Source organism: Orycteropus afer, unplaced genomic scaffold (genome assembly GCF_000298275.1).
Source record: "Orycteropus afer afer isolate SDZICR_OR568_19922 unplaced genomic scaffold, OryAfe1.0 scaffold00217, whole genome shotgun sequence".
In the NCBI taxonomy this organism is placed as follows: Eukaryota; Metazoa; Chordata; class Mammalia; order Tubulidentata; family Orycteropodidae; genus Orycteropus; species Orycteropus afer.
Genome location: NW_006921804.1, coordinates 2,408,916 through 2,424,316, shown reverse-complemented (window position 1 = coordinate 2,424,316; position 15,401 = coordinate 2,408,916).

Here is a 15,401-nt window from a genome sequence, read left to right as displayed (position 1 = left end):
GAAACCCAAGGAGGGGTCGCTATGAGTCGGGGCCGACTCAATGGCAAATAACAACAACAACAACATAGGCCAGAGTAGAGATACCCCATAGGGTTTCCAAGGCTGTAATCTTTATAGAAGCAAATTGCCACATCTTTTCTCCACAGAGTGGCTAGTAGGTTCAAACCACTGACTTTTCCATTGGCAACTGAGCACTTTGCCCCCACACAAGGATTAAAGTACTCCATAAATAGTTGCATAAATGAATGAATTTTAAAGTCCCTATATGTTTAACGGGAGTTCTGGTAGCATAGCGCCTAAGGCACTTGACTGCGAACCAGAAGGCTGGAGGTTCAAACTCACCAGCCACTCCTTGGAAGGAAGGTTGGGCAACCTACTTCTGTAATGATACTGCCCTGGCAACCCAAGGAGTGGTCGCTATGAGTCAGGTCCGACTTGACGGCACATAACAACAATACACGTTTAATACACAGTTTGGCATGTGTATTTGTTTCCCCTTTTCTATCTTACATGATGACTTCATGCTGTGTTACCAGGAGAAATCTCTACACACAAAGCTGATTATATCCCACGTATTTAGTTTTCTGAAAGCTTAGTAAAATATCTTGATTTCACCAGTTAACGTGCTTCTGTATCATATTTTACATGTCTTTTGTCCCTGTAACCGTCAAAGCCCATCTCAGAAAAATAACTATGCTCATCAGCCTCACTTTGTATTTCTGACCACTAACCTCAAGCAGCTCTGGTAGCATAGTGCCTAAGGCACTTGACTGCTAACCAGAAGGCTGGCGGTTCAAACCCACCAGCCACTCCTCGGAAGGAAGATGGGACAATCTACTTCTGTAGTGATGCTGCCTCGGAAACCCAAGGAGGGGTCGCTATGAGTTGGGGCCGACTCGACGGCACATAACCACAACAACAACCTCAAGCAGACCCTGAGTGGTGCTACACATTTCCCTAAGTCCACTCCTTCTACTTTTCTCCTAGACAACTACTTTGTATCATCTCAACTCTCTTCATACTGACTGTTCTTCCTATCTATGATAGTAGAAACCACCAAAGGAAAACGGACACATGCTCTCACTATACTTCTATCCATCTATTTCTATCTGTTCTTAACTGGAACCTGTGTAAAGCAGAAACCTGTCAGAGAAGGAAAACTAAAACAAGGTAGGAGTCTTAACACAGACTGCTTAGTAAGCATCCTCCGGAGGTATAGTGGCTAAGGCATTTGCAGTCAAATGCCTGTTAGCCAGAAGGTTGGCGGTTCAAACCTACCAGCCACTCCTCAGAAGGACAACTGGGCAATCTACTTCCATAGAGATAATGCCTTGGAAACCCAAGGAGGGGTCGCTATGAGATAGAATCGACTAGACTGTAGTGAGGTTTTTTTTTTTTTTTTTTAAGTAAGCATCCTATCAAAAGAAGAAAACTTGCAAGACTTGGAAAAACAAAGCAGTCCCATAGAGTTCCAGTTCTCAAAGGTTTCACTACATATATATTGCCCCTACACCTACACACGGCCAACCTCTCCTCATGAAGACTAAATCCTACCTGTCCCCATCTTCTGAAGAGTATAACCACCCCACCATCATCCATTTCTCATCTTTCTTCTAGATAATGCCAATTACGCTACAATTAACTCTCATCTAAGAAAAACCCTCTCGACCTCACATCCTCCAGCTTCACATTTCTCTGTTGCCTTTTAGAAAATAATTTTTTGAAAGAGTGGTCTATGCTTCTAAGCTACCTATCGCCAGACCCACTCTTTTTTTTCTCTTGAACATTTTATTGATTCTTTCACCACTACTTCTCCACAGAAACTGCTGAATAAGGCCAGAAATGACATTCACATTGTTAAGTACAATGATAAATTCAGTCTCCTCATCTTACGCAACCAAAACAAAAATGACAGCTGAAAAGCTTCTCTCTTTCTCTACTGAACTTCCAGGATACCTCTGTTGATCCTTCTTCCTCACTGGCTACTCACCTGTCTCCTTTGCTAGTTCTTTCTTTCCTGATTTTTACATACTGGAATGCCCCAGGGCACTGGACCTTTTGTCTTTTCTCTCTACACTCATTTTCCAGATCATCAGATTCAGTGTTTTGGCTCTAAATACCATCCAACACATATGATTCCCAAATTTGTATCTCTAGCTTAAACCTCCTCCGGAAACTCCAGATTCATATATCTAAATGCCTACTTGACACATTGAGGGGACATCTAATAAATGCAACCATTGCCATGGAGTCGGACCCGACCCATAGTGACCCCTCCTTGGGTTTCCGAGGCAGTATCACTACGGTAGTAGATTGCCCAACCTTCCTTCCGAGAAGTGGCTGGTGAGTTTGAACCGCCAGCCTTCTTATTAGAAGTCAAGTGCCTTAGTCACGATGCTACCAGAGCTCCCTTATCTAATAAATAGATACTTCAAATTTAAAGTCTAAAGTCAAATGATCTTCCCATCCTCCAAATCTGTTCTTTTCACAGGGTACTGCATCTCAAGAAGGGGCAATTCCAGCATTCAGACCCAAAATTTCTAAATATTCTTGCCTCCATTCTTTCCTTCATACCTCATATGTCTACTCTGTAAGCAAAATGTCAGCAATTATCTTCAAAACATTATGCAGAATCTAACCATTTCTTACTACTTTGACAAATACTACTCAGATCCAAGTTATCATAATATCTGATAAATTATCACAATAGTCCCTAACTGGTTTCCTGCTTCAATCTTTGTATCTCTTACAGCCTTAACTCAGTAGCAGTGTCATCTTTTTAAAGACTGAGTCAAATTATGTCACCTCGCTGCTCAAATTCTTTTTAATGGTTTCCTGTCTTACTCAGAGTAAAAGCCTAAGTTCTTACAATGGCCTTGCACTCCCTATATAAATTATACCCCCCCGGTAGGTAGTACATAAGGCATGTGACTGCTAACCAGGCGCCTGGTGGTTCAAACCCACCAGCCATTCCTCAGAAGGAAAGTGGGGCAATCTACTTCCACAGTGATACCTCCTCGGAAACCCAAGGAGGGGTTGCTATGAGTCATACCCAACTTGATGGTAGTGAGTCTGGTTTTTTATTTTGTACCTATTTATGCTCTGGTAGCATAGTGCCTAAGGCATTTGACTGCTAACCAGAAGGCTGGTGATTCAAACCCACCTGCCACTCCTCAGAAGGAAGACTGGGCAACGTACTTCTGTAGTGATACCACCTGAGAAACCCAAGGAGGGGTCGTTACGAGTCAGATCCAACTCAATGACAGTGACTTCGGTTTTTCTTTTTTTTTTTTCCCTTACCTATTTATCACCTACTGGTCTCCCTACTCACTCAGTTCCAAGAAGGGGAGACAGCAGTCATACTTGTTTCTCAAACAGAACATAAATATTCCTACCTCAGGGCCTTTGCACTTACTATTCTACCTGATTAGAATACCTTTTCCTCAGATAATTATATGGCTTGTTCTTTCACTTCTTTCATGTGTTTGCCTAAATGTGAATTTATAGGAGAGTAACTCGCTGAAAACCTTATATTAGAAAAAATATCCATCTTGTCACCATCTTCTCATGGTCTCTGTCTTGTTTTATTTTTCTCCACTGTTCTGCTCCCCACGTAATGTACAATATATTTACTTTTACTGTTTATTCCCTGTATCTTTCCACTGGAATGTGTAAACTCCACCAGTAAATGGACTTTTGTCAGTTTAGTTTACTGTTGTATTCTAGCATGTAGAACATACAGATTTTGATAAATATGTGTTCAATTACTCCATACATTGTCTGTTATTTCTTATTAACCACCTTTATGAGTTATTTCTTATCTACTAGTCCCTTTTCTAGTAACTTGTTTTTTCCCTTTCTTACTTATTATCTAATTTTGAATACTCATCCTGGGTTTCATGTTACTATTGGTGAACTGATGGGCTTGTAATCTTTTTGATTAGCTGTTAAAACAAATCTTTTCTGGAATAAAAAGAAATAAGAATTTACAATTTACACAAACACAACTGCTTTTACATTCTCTACACACAAGTACAAAGAACTCTGATGGTACAGTGGTTCCAACTTACCAGCCACTCTATGAGAGAGAAAGATAAGGCAGTCTTCTTCTCTAAAGATTCACAGCCTTGGAAACCCTATGGGAGCAGTTCTAACTCTGTCCTATAAGGTTGCTGTGAGTCACAATCGACACAAAGGCAGTGTGGGTTTTTTTTTCTTTACATACAACTTTTTTTTTTTTTTAATTGTGATTTGGGTGAAAGTTTACAGAGCAAAATCACTTTCTATACAGCTGCTCACATACACTTTGTCTCATAACACTGACTACAATTTACCACAATACAACAGCTCTCCTCCCACTTCCTTCCCATAGTTACCTCTACACTGTGTCCTTCCTTTCATGCACTCCTGCCCCGAGCTATCTCCCTGTGCATACAAAGCCCTTCTATTCTCCCATAATTGTTCTCTCCAAGGAGTGTTTCTACCTAATATAAATGTTCAGCTCATGTACCTGCCTTTGGTTTGGCTGGAAGCCATAGGAGCGGGTTCAATTTCAGACCTGAAGGGCTGCTAAGGGCCACAGTCTCAGGGGTTCCATCAGGCTCTATCAGACCAGCAAATCTGTTTTGTTTTGTTTTAAATGATTTTAAGTTTTGTTCCACATTATTCTGTCACTCTGTCTAGGATCTCCTACATAGATTCCCCTCTGAGTGGTTGACAGAGGTAGCCAGGCACCATTAGTTCTTTTGGACTCATAGTTGTACAGGCTGAGAATCGCATGGTGTACCAGTTGCTTGGACTAACTGTTTCCATGTATCTTTGGTTTTCTTCATTCTTCTTTGCTCTAGATGAGCAGAAACCCATCACTGCATCTAGAAGGCTGCCTGCAAGCTTCTAAGATCCCAGTTGCTACTTGCCAGAGTAGATGTGGAACAATGTTTTGTGTAGTATATTATGCAACTTGAGCTTGATGTCCCCTGTGATGATGGTCCCAAGTACACACAAGTACACACATTTTAAAACTTTCCTATATAGCTTATTCTTGAACAACATAGGTTTGAACTACCCAGGTCCGCTTACATGCAGATTTTTTTGAGACAGAGAGCAAGGAGAAATTCAAGAGCTAAGAGACACCACACTAGAGGAATTAACAGAAAATGACTTGACAGAGACAAGTGCATCTGAATGAGTGACAGACAATGAGGAAGAAGACACAGAAGAAACAGTGCCAGCAAACAAAATGATGTCAGACAATCTGGCAAAATGGTTCTGATTACTCAAGACTGCTTTTGACTTTTTATGTCATACATGGACCCTTCTATGATACTGGCACTGAAACTAAAGCAAACGATGGAATAGTTTGCATTAGTACTATACAGAAACATTTTAGAGAAATGAAAAAGCAAAAAAGTCAGACAGAAATTATGATGTATTTCCATAAAGTTATACACTGAGTGTGCCTCTCTCTCCTACCTCCCCTTCCACTTCTTCTACCTCCTTCTCCCTCTGCCACCTGAGAGAGCAGACCAATCCCTTCTTCTTCTTCCTCCTCCTCATGACAAGGATGAAGACCTTTATGATGATCCACTTCCACTTAATCAATGTAAATAATCATCATGCTAAATTAATAAATCTAGTAACTATACAGCAAAAATTATATTATGGACTGCTTATGTTATCAGTAAGGCTTCCAGTCAACAGTGGGTTATTAGCAATTAAGTTTTGGGGGAGTCAAAAGTTATACACAGATTTTCAATTGTGTGGGGGGTCAGCATCTCTAACCCTCACATTGTTCAAGGGTCAACTATAATTTGTTTTCAACAATGAAATACTTTGAGAAGTCTTAACATATATTTATAAATGCCAAGTAGAATTTCAGCATCTCTCTCAAACAAACTCAAAGCACTTTTATTGCACTTATTCAACTTTTAAAACATTTCAGAGTAGGAAAGTTTGGGAGAATATGTTCTTTTTATTTTAAGAGTGGAAAAAGTGGACCAAAGTGATGCAGATTATTACATAAATAGCAGGATATCAATAAACTGTAAAGAGATTAATTTGAAACATTAATCTTCCTCCTAGAAATTCATGTAAGAATAGAGAACTATTTGCATTTCCCTAAGGGAGCTCTGGTAGCATAGTGGCTAAGACACTTGCCTGCTAACCAGACGGCTGGCGGTTCAAACCCACCAGCCACTCCTCGGAAGGAAGGTTGGGCAATCCTACTTCCATAGTGATACTGCCTCGGAAACCCAAGGAGGGGTCGCTATGAGTCGGGTTTGAGCGACGGCACATAACAACAACAACAACAAGGGATGCTGGAGGAGCTCTGGTGGCGTAGTGCCTAAGGCATGTGACTGCTAAACAGAAGGCTGGCAGTTCAAACCTACCAGCCACTCCTTGGAAGGAAGGTTGGGAAATTTTACTTCCGTAGTGATACTGCTTTGAAAACCCAAGGAGGGGTCGCTATGAGTCGGATCCGATTCAACATCAGTTGGGTTTGGTTTATTTTGGTTTAAGGGATGCTGGTGGTACAATGGTTAAGCAATCAGCTGCTGATATGGCTAGAAGTCTGAACTCAACCAGTGGCTCTGCAGGGAAAAAGACCTGGGATCTGCCTCCAGATGGGGCTCTGTCACAACACTGAGTTGGAATCCATTCTTAGGTAATGAACAACAACTTGAGGAAGGAGGGGGGGAAAAATACAGTATGCCTGAGGGTATACTTTGTGAATCCATTTAGGTAAGGAGACTAGAAAATTATGATTGGTAAATTCCACACACCAAATTTAACTGAGTCTAGTAGGCTGGGCAATCTACTTCTGTAGTGATACTGCCTTGGAAACCCAAGGAGGGGTCGCTATGAGTTGGATCTGACTCGACGGTGGTGAGTTTAGTATATATAAACCTAAACTCTGAAAATATTTCACATCACAAAGTGGTTTTTATCTGCTAAACGCAAATTTTTTAAAAAGCAGTCCCTACAGCAGCTGCCAGAATACTGAACTCTCAAAGCAATGTTCTAATACAAATGATATTTTTTTGGCCTTTGGAAAGATACCTATACAATCTCAGTTTTCCATGCAGGGGCAAGAATGTCACGTTGTTACACAATATATTCTGGTTCCTAAATAATACACATTTATTCCCAAGGATAACACAAAACTGAGACTGTTAGAATCTCTGCTCAAAAAGCCAAATTCAACATTCATCACACGTGTAATTTAGGGATTAGTTTTGAAAACATGAAATAATCGATAACATCCTAGTACAAATTCAAAGGAATCAAACACTACTACCTAAGCATGAAGTCCTTTTCCACAAATCATTATAGCTGCAAACAAACTCTTTAGAATACTACAGCAACACAAAGTATGTTGGATATGGTCTATAAATTTACCAGACATTCATAATTCATAGTGACTTATGAAAGCCTCTCACTGTATGTTCTTCAATCTGTGACTAAAACCAAAAAAATATGTTGTCATCGAGTAGATTTTGACTCATAATAACCCTACCGGACAAAGCAGAACTGCTTTCAGAGGGTTTCCAAGGGAGCAGACTTAAGTAAGCAGACTGCCAGATCTTTCTCCTGTGGAGTGGCAAGTGAGTTTGAAACACTAACCTTCCAGTTAGCAGCCAAGCGTTTAACCACTGCATCAACAGGGGTCCTTCAATATACAACTGAATACCTGAAAAAGCAATACAAATATGGAACTTTTGAGCAGGAATTGCTCAAATTTGTTTTTCACCTCCATACTCTATTTCTGATATGCACATCACTACTCACCCCAACACCTTCCACCTACATCAGAATAACAAAAAAATGATCTAATAACAAAAATGAACAAATATACTGTTGCTAACATAGTGCTGTGGTCTGTGAGATACAGAACCACTTTGAAAGATAACTATGTTTGGAGACCATTCTGTGTATAGATAAGATATCTATTATAGAGGGGAGAAGGAAATTGACGCAATCTGACAGAATCCTACTGAGTAAAGATGAGTCTTTATGATTCAGCAGTAGTAGTTAAAAGCAGTAAAAACACCCAACATTTACTGAGTTCTTAATATGTACAAAGTTTGATGTTAAATGTCTTACATGTATTATCCCATTTAAGTCTTACAATCACCATGAGGTAGGTGCTATTACTGAGTGCTCAGAGATTATGAAAAAACAGGTTTATACTCAATAAGAGACAGAGACAGGTCTGGCTCCTCTTGGGACTATGTTATACTGTTTCCCAAAGATAATTCTTAGCCTCGATCTTATTATTCTTCTCTCCTATATTTGGCGTATTTTCTACGTTTGAAACTTTCCTTTGGCTTCCAGAATGACATATTCCACTGGCTGTACTACAATCTCTTTAATCATTGTATGTTTCCTTTACGGATTTTTCATTCTTAATCCAACCATTCACTCACATATTCCTTCATTCATTCACTATTATCTAAGAGTCTCAAAATATTTTTGAGAATTATAGCACGGATACATTGATAAGTAATACAAATATGATCATTGGTCCAACAAACTTCAAATTCTAGAAAGGGAGGCAGATATACAACTGATCACATACTTAAGTAATTGTTGTGTATTATGTGTTGTCAATTCTCACTCATAGTGACCCTATAGGAAAGGGCAGAACTGCCCTATAGGGTTTCTAGGCTTTAATCTTTATGGGAGCAGATCACCAGCTCTTTCTCCCAAGGTCTGAACCACTGACCTTTTGGTTAGCACCTGAGCACCTAACCACTGCACCACGAGAGCTCCTGACATATGCAATTACGGCACAGAATAATCAGTGTAATTAACACAATGTTTTACTATGAAGTATATCAAGGGAATTGGAGGAACTGAGAACACACTGTAGAGAAACATTTAAGCTGAAATTCAAAATCTGAACAGGAAATAACCAGGCAAAAAGTGGGGTGAAAAATACTTGAAACAATGGAACAGTATGTGTAAAATGCCCCTGAGATGCAAAGTTAACAAGATGCAATTTACATCTTGAGATAATCTTTCTGGTTGCTGTGGAAGATGAGAAATAAAGTTGATTCTGGAACGTCAGTCACAAAACTGACATAATAGACTAGGGTGAAATCAGTGTTTCCATTGATTCATCCAAAAAAAATGGATGGATATGAGAGGCATTTTAGGAGTATAACTGACATGATTTGTCAAATTTAGGTGGTGAGGAAGAGAGAAGTAGTGAAAGAAAAGTTTGAAGGCTTGAGCAATCTGGAGAATGATATGGTGGCAGCATTTGGAGACTCATTCAAGAAATATTTACTAATTGCCTTTTATATACCATGAACTAGGTATTTAAAAAAAAAAAAAAACCAACTCACTGCCGTCCAGTTGGATCCAACTCACAGCGACCCCTCCTGTGGTTCCCAAGATGGTATCACCATGGAAATAGATCGCCCAATATTCTTTCTGAGGAGTGGCTGGTGGGTTTGAACCGCCAGCCTTCTGGTTAGCAGTCAAATGCCTTAGGCACTAGGTATAAGTGCAAATAACAGACAAAATCCCTGCTCTCATGGAGCTGACATTCTAGAAGTCAAGTCTGAAGAGCTCATGAGGCAGAAAGGAGCAGTCAAGAATTCAGTAATAAATCAAACATAACTAATACCACTGAATTATATATGTTAAGAATGCTGAAATGGCAAATGTTTTGCTACATTTGTATGTACTACAATTTAAAAAACAAGAGCTCAATAATAAATACATTAAAATTTAGATGCCTGTGAAACATTCTAGTGGAAAGTTCGAGCAGACAGTTAGAAATGCATGATATATTTAGAGAGAGGCAATGTGACAACATACGACTGCAAAAAGGATATAGGAGTAGCATCTTCTGACCTCCTCCAATCTCATGAGGGAGAAAAAGAATCACCATCAACAGCCCAAGGCTTATCCCTATGAGGCCATACATACTGCCATCCTCCAACCTTTTTACCAATTTTAACACCAGCCGTACCTCCCATGGCACTCATTACTTCTTTGCTGGGTTCAACAATTTGTTGCAATAGCCACAAAAAACACATACAATACACACGATTACGGGGGTTACAGGAACATGCACAGGATACAGTTCTTCAATCAGGAGTCTCCCCTCTGCAATGCTCTCAGTCTCGCCTCTCTGGCCCTTGGCCTCTCGGCCTGGTCTATGCTCTGCTCGGGCAACTGTTACAGAACTCCTTTAGCTCTGCTAATAGGTACACCTAGATACACACACTCTGCCAACAAGCCTCCTGTCCATGGGCACTCAGCTTTCTTGCTCCATGGGCCAGAAAAACCCGCCACTCTGTCTCGTGCCTCTTAGTTCCACTGTCACTGTCTCTCAGCTGGGCATCTCTGCCAAGCAGGTCCAGGGCAAGGATCTCAGATCCAAGGGGAAAAACTCCACTTCACCTACAACTGTTCTCTCTTGATGGCAGTGAGATCCCCTCTTCTGCCAGCAGGAGGCCTCATTTTAAGCCCAGCAGCATATTAAAACTAACCAATCCTCACATGAGAGTTCCATACACCTTACTTACATGGTTCCACCCAACTCGACAGCACTTAACAACCACCAGAGTAATCTGGTGGGAGTCACAAAGGCCATGACTAGAAAAGCTGTAACAAGTAATTCACTGCACCACAATGACTAAAAAAAGTTAGTAGAGTTTGTAAGGTTTTTTTTAAACCTGGTAAAAGAAGTAATTTATCTTCTTAACCTTCTTAAATATGGAAGAACAACATTTCTTTTTGGATAAATCCTTCCAGTCTTATTTGCACATCTGATTTGTTCCACTAGACCTCTAAATGTTGGAATTCCTTTTCTTATTCTAAATTCTAACCCTGGGCAATATCTTCCACTTTCTTGGCCTAAGTCTCTCTTTTAAGCTCCAATCTATCTGGAGCCAGTTTAATATTTTCACAAAGTCTATTTCTCCTCCATTCCATTCCAATACCACCATTTGCTCCTAGCTGCCATCCTTTACTCCTCTTGCTCCTTTACTCCCAATTTTAAAACTTAACACCAAATCTTGTGAACATCACATGAATAATTTGTGATTATATCAAGTTGTCTCCTACTGCCCCTGACTTGTTCTAACAACCAACAATTCTTGCCCTGAATATAGCAGTAGCTTTCTAACTTCTATGTATATCCACATTTGCTTTCCTCTGGTTTCTTCTCCAAGTTGGAACCAGAAAGATGTTTTAAAAACAAATTAATTCATGTTCCTACTAAAAATCTTTGGATGTTTTCTTATTACCCTTCAGACATAAAAGTCCCTAATCATAATTTAAGGAGCTCTGGTAGCATAGTGCCTAAGGCACTTGACTGCTAACCAGAAGACTGGCGGTTCAAACCCACCAGCCACTCCTGGGAAGGAAGGTTGGGCATTCCTACTTCCGTAGTGATACTGCCTCGGAAACCCAAGGAGGGGTTGCTATGAGTCGGGGCCAACTCGATGGCAAATAACAACAACAACAACAACAATCATAATTTAAAATCTGTAGTACGGTACAGTGGTTAAGAACACAGGCTCTAGAGCCACAATGAACAGGCTCAAGTCCCAGTTTTGTTATATTAACTTTGGGCAAAACACTCTGTGCCTCAGTTTCCTCTGTGAGCAGAAAATGCTGTTAGGGTTCAATGTACTAATATATGAAAATTATTTAGAATAATACCTCACAAATGTATCAGTGTTTACTTTTTATTATTGTTATCTACTCCCTACCTACCTCGAGCCTCACCATTTCCCACTCTGCTATACATGTGTGTGTTGTGTGCCATCGAGTCAATTGACAGCAACATACATATTACTGCATTTTTAATCACGTATACAGACAAAGAGTAAAAGAGAAGAGACCAAAATGAAATTAGAAATACAGGCACTCCCCATGTTACAAATGAGATCTGTTCTTAAGTGTGTCTTTAAGCTGAATCTGTAGGTAAGTCAGAACAGGTGCAAGTAGTTCTTAATTAGCCTGATTTCAGCGCAAGAAAAGGCTCAAAGCTGTGATTTAACGGCTGCGTGTGCAACAAGTGAAGGTGATTGTGACGAAGAATTTGTTGTGAGTTCAATCCTTTCAAAGTGAGGGCAAATTTCCATAACATATCATTAAAGGGAAAGCCAGATATGTGTAACTATGGGACTGCCTGTATTAAAAAACTGGTATTTTTCTTTATATTTTATCTTGTCATACCATTTTTATAATTAAGAAAAAACCACTATGTATACTATCATATAATTTAGTTTACAGATAAAAGGCGAGTGTCTCACCTGGTTTTAAGAGGTTTTACATGAAAACATTGACTTACTAATATTTTAAAAAGTCACTGAAATTACAAAAAGCTAGAAAATCTTGATATATATAAAATTTGAAGCACGTTCCTATGTGTTCAAATAATTTATAGAATATAAACTACACTTAAAAAGTTAGACAAATTGAGATTCTTTTACTCTGCTAAAGAACAACTCTTCATTTAACAGGTAGTGGCAATCACGGATGATTCCTAACTTTCAAAATATTGTTGTTGTTATGTGTCGTCGAGTTGACCTGACTCATAGAGACTCCTCCTTGGGTTTCCAAGGCGGTATCACTATGGAAGTAGTTTGTCCAACCTTCCTTTTAATAATGCCCAGTAAATCTAGTTTTGTTTTGTTTGCCCCCTCACTATATCACTATATATATATAAATAAACCTGTGACAGCAGGAACTTGACAAGACTGCCTTGTATTTCCAGGTCTCACAAGTTTTCCACCTTTGACAGATGTAGTCTTGCCACTTTTCTACTACTCTTTATTCGTGGAAAATATTTGAGTTTTCCTTCTCTGACAGTTCTCCAACTTACTCAAGTTCCAGCTATCACAGGTTTTACTGTATTTCTTAAATTCCAAGTTGCCAAGATGATGATTCAGTAACATGAAACTATGGGAGGAAAGAATGTCCACCAAACCACTTCTAGAAACTTAGAACAGGACAGTAAAATAGCAAACATGAATTTATAATTAGTAAGCAGGTGAAAATAAACACATAAAGCAGTCTTTGAGCTAAACCTTGATTAAAAAAAACTATTCTCATTGAGTGTTTGTTAGAGAAATAAGCTAATCTTAGCTCTTTCTGAAAACTGAAGTTAACACATATCAAACATAACTTCAATTTTGTTTTTTAAAATGGTGGCAGAGATTGCAAAGAACATATAGGAACTCTGATCTGGATCCACAGTGAATTTTAAAATAGCAACAGGAGGGAAATGCAAATTACATTAGGCAGTTTTTACCATTAATGAATAATTACATTTTGACAACAGTTAGAGGCTGTCAGTCGTACAATGCACGAAAGTGCTATTCCTGAAAGATCACCAGTCACACTGTAAATATATTTATTATAAAAATTTTCTGTGGAGAAAGTTGAACCCTCATTCGTAGCTGGTATGAATTTAAACTGTGCAGCTGCTTTGGCAAACAGCCTTGCAGTTCCTCAAAAGATTAAACAGAGTTACCATATAACTGATCAATTTCACTCCTAGGTACACACCTAAGAGAAATGAAAACGTATGCCCACATAAACACTTAAAACACAAATGTTCACAGCAACAATATTCATAACATCTAAAATGTGGTAACAACTCAAATGTTCATTAGCTGCTAAACAGATAAATAAAATGGAATTATAAAAAGAAATGAAGTAATAATACATGGTACAACACGGATGAACCTTGAAAACATTATGCTAAATGAAGCTAGTCCTAAAAGATAACATGTTATGATTCCATTTAAATGAAATGTTAAAAAAGGTAAATCTAGACAGAAAGTAGTTGCCTAGGTCTATTGGGGCCTACCTTTGGGGACTGGGAATGATTACTAATGAGTACCACAATGAAATGTTCTAAAAGCAGTGGTTACAGTTGCACAACTCTGTGAATATATTAAAAACCACTGAATTATATACTTTCAAAGAGTAAATCGCATAGTATATGAATTATGTCTTGATAAAACTACTAAAAGTTTCTGGCAGGTTAAAATAAAATACAAGCAGTTTCTGGATTACGAATGAGATCATTTCCTAAGTATGTCTTTAAATCTAATTTGTGGGTAAGTTTCAACAGGTGCATACGGTTCTTGTTCAGCCTTTAGTGCAAGAAAGGAGCTCTAGTGGCACAGTGCCTAAGGCATTTGACTACTAACCAGAAGACTGGTGGTTCAAACCCACCAGCTATTCCACGGACGGAAGACTGGGCAATCTACTTCTGTAAAGATTTATCCCCTCGGAAACACAATGGAGGTCGCTATGAGTCGGAATTGACTTGATGGCAGTGAGTTTGGTTTTTTTGGTTTAGTCCAAGAAAAAAGAGCTCTGGCAGCTGAGTGGGTAAGGCATTTTGCTGTTAACTAGGTCATCAATGGTTGAAACCCACCAGCTGCTGCATGGGAGGAGGATGAGGCAATCTACTTCCATAAAGATTTACAGCCTTGGAAACCCAATGGGGCTCAGTATGAGTAAGAACTGACTCAATGGCAATGGTTTTTTTTTTTTTTTTTAAATTACTGCAAGAAAAGATTTAAAGCCTTTTCTATAATTTAAAAACTGCATGTGCAACAAGTTAAATTGACTGTGATGAAGAATTTGCTGCAAGGAGGGGTTGGTTCAACTGTGTCAAAGTGAGAGCACATAGGAGTTGTCTGTAAATTGGAGATTCATAACCCAAGAATTACTTTATCTTGAGGAAGGGGTTCCCTTCCTATTTTGCATAAAAGCAAAGTATAGGCTAGTAGCAGTATTTTCAGAATCCTTTTTCAATTTTAATAGATTTCAATTTGACAAAAAGTCGATCTCCTTGATATATGTTGCTCATGTTGACATAATTGGTTGTCCACTGGAGGAAAACAAACTCGGAACCATTCCTCCTGTTAGCTACAAAAAGAATTTCTTCATGGATTTAAGAGCTATATACAAAAATAAAAGTATAGTCATGCTGTGAAGGCAGCAGAACTTGCTAAAACCTTAAAGTAATTGTAGAGTGAGGATATTTGCCCCAGCAAATTTTCAATATGTATGAAACCTCCTTATTTTGGAAGCAAATGACTTTTAAGGATCTTCATCCATAAGGAGGCCAAGTCAATGGCAGGCTTTAAGGCTTTTAAAGAGAGAGCTGTTAGGAAGCAATATTGCTGGCTACAAGTTAAAGTTAAAGCCATTTGTATTTACATGGCAAAGTGAAAACTCTAAGGCTTTCAAGAATATCAACAAATGCATCTTACTGGTTTATTACAGGTACAAAAGTCAGGGATGACACAAATGCTGTTTCAGGGTGTCTATTTCAATTGCTATGCCATTTAAATGGAGAAAGACTGCACGGAAGAAGGCATACCTTTCAAGATTTTGCCAACTGTAGACAGTGC